The 5423-nt window shown below is 38.0% G+C and overlaps 1 pseudogene across 2 annotated transcripts; it reads right to left on the minus strand.

The window, feature by feature from the left end:
• Nucleotides 1-2992: 2992 nt before the first annotated feature.
• LOC149201908 (pentatricopeptide repeat-containing protein At4g02750 pseudogene) lies at nt 2993-4736 on the minus strand (annotated as a pseudogene). 2 transcript variants are annotated; one of them, XR_016253879.1, is made up of 2 exons: nt 4598-4736; nt 2993-4488 (listed from the first exon to the last, which is right to left on the minus strand). The product of XR_016253879.1 is annotated as a pentatricopeptide repeat-containing protein At4g02750 pseudogene, transcript variant X1 (transcript). The 2 variants fall into 2 exon arrangements; XR_016253880.1 differs by having other exon boundaries at nt 2993-4365; nt 4598-4732.
• Between the last annotated feature and the right edge of the window lie 687 nt (nt 4737-5423).

The following is a 5423-nucleotide window of genomic DNA, read 5'->3' on the forward strand; positions in this document are numbered from 1 at the left end:
TCTGCATTTTACTATCATGTTGATACTGAGCTAATAATGAAACTGAAGTAAAATTTCTCTAAAACATAGAACATACCATTGTTGCCTTAAATTAACAAAATAACTTAATAACTTTAATGCATCCTTAATTAACCAGTTCACTATAATGACATTTTTACAGTTGAAGTTGGGTTTTGAAGATTGTCAGGGTAATGCAGCGAGATCGTTATATTGTACTTTTATCTGAATATGGCAGAATCATATTGGAAGGGCTATTATGTTATTTTCAGTGCAAACCCTATTCTCAGCCTTCTCAACCTTCATAGTTTACTAGGATGTAGTTAGTAGGTCCACTAAATATATAAGCTAAAGTATTGTTCATGAAAGGATTGGTAGAAGGATGGCATTATGTTATCTGGAAACATTCTCTGGGGGATTGATAATAATGAATTTCTTGAAGGTCAACTTCATATATAGGTATTGTTTGACTGATAGGAATCAAATCATCTTTTCTAGCATGAATATGTCATCCCTGTCATTAACTTTATTATAGACCTTAACATTGTGTTTCAACTTAATAACGAAGTGTTTATGTATTTTAAAAGGATTTTAGTCTGCTAGCCAGTGTCATGGATGAGTATCAGATTGTTAGGTTTCAATTTAAACAATTGTTAACATGTAAGTTGGAAGATATATATATATATACACCAACGAACCCACGTACCCTGTTACAAAAATGACGCACCTGTTCCCACACCTGCCCCCAAACCCACCTTTCCTGGCAACATAGGTAAAACCACAATATTGAGCATCCAGAAATTTTAATCAGCTAGTTTGTTGGTCTACGACTCAAAATTTAGGCCAAAAACTTAGGCCAACAACTGGAGACTACGGCAGGGATGTCAGCTAAAATCAACAGGCTAAACCTACAAACTAGACAAGTCCAATGCAGAAACAAGTGAGAACCTCTGGGCGAAACTGAAAAAGCCTTGAAAAGCAACATTTAACGGCCAAAACCAGAACCCAATAAATGCACCAAATACACTGGAACATGATGATAGTTGTTTCATCTAAGGATGCACATTAGAGCCGCAAAAACTCACTACACTGCCAACTTAAAAGCCGGAAAAAAAAATACTGAAATGAAGAGAAACCTGCTAGAGCAAATGAACAGAAAGCCATGAATTTAGCCCCTGCAGCAAAACAAGATGGAGAGTATGAATTCAGCAAGCAAATTTAGGAACACAGAAAGACCTGGCTGCTGCAACCATGATTGCTACCATTGCAAAGAAAAATCCACATGAGTCTGTGTCTTCACCAGAGTAAGACAGCCAGGTTGTAGCCAGGTCTTTCTGTGTGCCTACATTTGCTTTTTGAAGTTATACTCCACTGCACTGCGAACATAGAAGTTAGAAGCCACAAACAAATGCCAAAATGAAGAGAAACCTGTTGGAGTTAATGCACAGAAAACCATGGGTTTAGCCGCTGCAGCAAAATGAAATGAGGAGTGTAACTTCAAAAAGCAAATTTAGGCACACAGAAAGACCTGGCTGCTGCAACCATGATTATTACCATTGCAAAGAAAAATCCTCCTGAGTCTGTGTCTTCACCAAACTAAGACAATATGCAAACAATGAAAACTACAATCTCCCTGAAACAATCACGAAAATAGAAAATGCTTCAGGTTCTCCAGAATCCAGATCAACCACCACCCACCATTTTCACCTTGTTGAATGCAATCCCTGCTCGGTGAACCCTCAGCCAATTAAAGTTACCAAACAGAAGAGTCGTCCCAATAATACAATGTTAATATACCATTGTTGTAGTTTTAATGGATCAGTGTTGCAACGTGTAATTAAAATTATTTTTTACGTCCACTTAGAATACTATTTTAAGATTACTTCTGTTGCTCAGCCTGGAAATACTTTGAAAACGGTAGAGAATTTCATATTATATTGTCGAAGTCAACTAGTTTGCCAAAGAAACATGGTTGCAGCAACCAGGTCTTTTTGTTTGTCTAAAGTTGCTTTTTGAAGTTACCAATCAGAAGAGTCATCCCAATAATACAATGTTAATATACCACTGTTGTAGTTTTAGTGGATCAGTGTTGCAACGTGTAATTAAAATTATTTTTAATTCCACTTAGAATACTATTTTAAGATTACTTCTGTTGCTCAGCCTGGAAATAATTTGAAAACGGTACAGAAAGTCATATTATACCGTTGAAGTCAATTAGTTTGCTCAAGAAACATGGTTGCAGCAACCAGGTCTTTTTGTTTGTCTAAATTTGCTTTTTGAAGTTATACTCCACTGCACTGCCAACTTAGAAGTTAAAAGCCACAAACAAAACACTCAAATTAAGAGAAACCTGCTGGATGTAATGAACAGAAACCATGGGTTTAGGCCCTACAGCAAAACAAGATGAGGAGTATAACTCAAAAAGCAAATTCACGCACACAGAAAGACCTGCCTACTGCAACTATGATTGTTACCACTGCAAAGAAAAATCCACGAGTTTGTGTCTTCATCAGGCTAATACATTATGCAATCACTGAAAACTACAATCTCGTTGAAATAACCACAAAATTATAAAATGCTTTGGGTTCTCCAGATCAACCACCACCCACAATTTTCACCTTGTTGAATGCAATCCCTGCTCGGTGAATCCTCAGCCAATTAAAGGTTATCAAACAGAAGAGCCATCCCAATAATATAATGTTATAGTTTTAATGGATCAGTGTTGTAACTCGTAATTGTTTTTTGTTTTGTTTTGTTTTTTTTTTTTAAATTCAATTTTTTCAGTATACTATTTTAAGATTACTTCTGTTGACCAGTCTGGAAATGCTTTGGAAACGGTATACAATGTCATATTACATTGTTGAAGTCAATTAGTTTGCTAAAGAAGCAATAGTAGTTCGATGAGTAACATAAACAATTCCAAATAAAATAATATTATCATCACGATTTCATTTTAGACCTAGCTTGATTATTTTATATAATTACTTAAGAGAAGGAAGGCCAAAAAGACATACATCTATAGCCATAATATTATCACACACGTCAACCACTCATCTGCTCTTAACCAAGTGTTATGGAACCTTTACAGAACAGAACCCAAGTTCTACATTGCAATAAGAAATGAGTCATATACAGCGAAAAAAAGAATGGCATAAGGAATAATTTCGTTTTACCAATAATCTCCGCAAGAACATACTCCATCTTTGAAATGATGGAAGCGATTTGAATCCCTCAGAATGATTTCTCGCTCAGCAGTATTGGAAATGAACTTGATTGCAGTGTGACAGTCACCACATACCCTGAGGTTTTTGACAATTCTTATTGGTGTTCCTGGGGATATATTGATAATGCCAAACGCCACAGCCAACTTCTCGCTGTGATAGGAAAGGTATTTTTCTTTCAGTTCATCCTCAACTTCATGGAGCATAAAGTTTATTTCAGGCACATACCCAGCTTCCTTGATCTTTCGAATTAAAGTTTCTACTGTTGCATATATTTCCTCACTTTGTGGGTGGGACCTGTCTCCTACAACGAATAAATGGATCTTTTTTCGATATTCAATCCAACTGCATCCAGGTTCCTTTTTCACGCCCCTGTCTTTCATCAGTTTCCTCACCTTTGCAACATCCTCCCACCTGCCTGCTGCAGCATATATATTTGAAAGCACAACATACTTACCAGCATTCTGTGAATCCAAATTGAAAAGGTGTTCTGCAGCAATCTTTCCAAGCTCAATATTGCCATGCATTCTGCACGCTCCAAGCAATGTACCCCAAATGGCAGCATGAGGTTTAAGTGGCATTTTGTTTATGAACTCATGTGCCTCATCCAGACGGCCGGCGCGGCCTAGCAGGTCAACCATGCAGGAATAATGCTCCACTCTAGGTTTGATGTGATAATCTCGATCAATTGATTCAAAGTAGTGCCAAGCTTCATCGACTAAGCCAGCATGGCTGCAGGCATTTAGAATGGCCAGCAAAGTGACATAATTGGGCTTCAACCCAAGCTGCTGCATTTGTTCAAAGAGCATGAAAACCTCTTTGCTGTCACCATACCTACCATACCCAGCAATGATGGCGGTCCATGAAACAACATTTCTTTCAGGCATTTTGTCAAACACTCGGCGTGCATCCTCAATGGTGCCGCATTTCACATACATATCAACAAGAGCACTTTCCAAAACGATATTAGGCTCACTCTCAGTTTTGATAATGCAGGCATGGACTTGTTTGCCCTGTTCCAGAGAAACGATGCTTGCACACGCTCTGAGAATGCTCGGAAACGTAAACTTATCGGGCTTCATACCGGACCGTCGCATTTTATTATGCAGTTCCAATGCCTCACTGCCATGCCCATACAGTGCATATCCTGCAACCATCGCATTCCATGAAACCACATTTCGTTCAGACATTTCGTCAAACAGTTGGCGTGCGTAAACCAAACTCCCCTGCTTGGCATACATGATAAGAAGCTTGGTTTTCAAGTAGAGATCTGGACGAAAACTTGCGTTAATCATTTGGGTATGCACTGTCTTTCCCTTCTCAAAAGAATTGGTATTAATGCATTCCTGCAAGAGAGATGCATAGGTTTGAGGTTCTACCTGAAGGGCTTTGCAATTCATTGTATGCAGATTCTCCAAGGCTTCGTTCAGTCGCCCTTCGGCACACAGAGCCCTTGCCTGAGCATTGATACGTTGAGCTTCCTGACTACCTCGATTTTTTTTGTCATTTCCTTTTGCGGGTTTTGTTCCGAGGGCTGCAGTTGTCAAGCTTCTGCATCTCTGATGATGACGACGATGCACGGAGCCTACAACATAAGATATCTTCTTCATCTGCTTCTGAATCCATATTGTTGCTATTTGCAGTACCCTTGGCATGCCATAGAAAAAGGGATCCGAGTATGCATCACAGCAAAGAAACTGCAGACGATTTGCATTTGAAAATAAAATTGTGTTTGTAGGCTCTTTTGGCTATTATCCCTTAGGCCCAGTCTAACTAGGCGTCATTTTGGCCTTTTTCTTTAGTGTTTTTATTGTTTTATCAGGACACAGTGTTGGAACATTTTTGCTGTATTTGTAGTGTTTTTATTGTTTTATCAGGATACAGTGTTGGAACACTTTTGCTGTATTTGTAGTTTTTTTTTTCTAAATGGTGGAAAAACCTATCAAACTCAGTTGTCAAACCACCAGTGACAGTCATCTTCTGCGAATGTGAGTTGAGGCATCACTGTTATCAAGGAAAACCACGTCACCTATAACCCGCTGGTGGTCCATAAGGGAGTTTATCTTTTATGTTTTGGTTATTTTTCTATATATTTTTGTTTATCTTTTATGTTTTGATTATTTTTCTATATATTTTTGTTAATTTTGTTGTCACATTCAAATCACAAATTTGAGTTATGAAATTTGTGTAACTTTGTGTTTCATC

This window comes from Pinus tabuliformis, chromosome 2_1 (assembly GCF_031772625.1).
Source record: "Pinus tabuliformis cultivar Carrire ecotype Pingquan chromosome 2_1, CPIR1, whole genome shotgun sequence".
Classification (NCBI taxonomy): Eukaryota; Viridiplantae; Streptophyta; class Pinopsida; order Pinales; family Pinaceae; genus Pinus; species Pinus tabuliformis.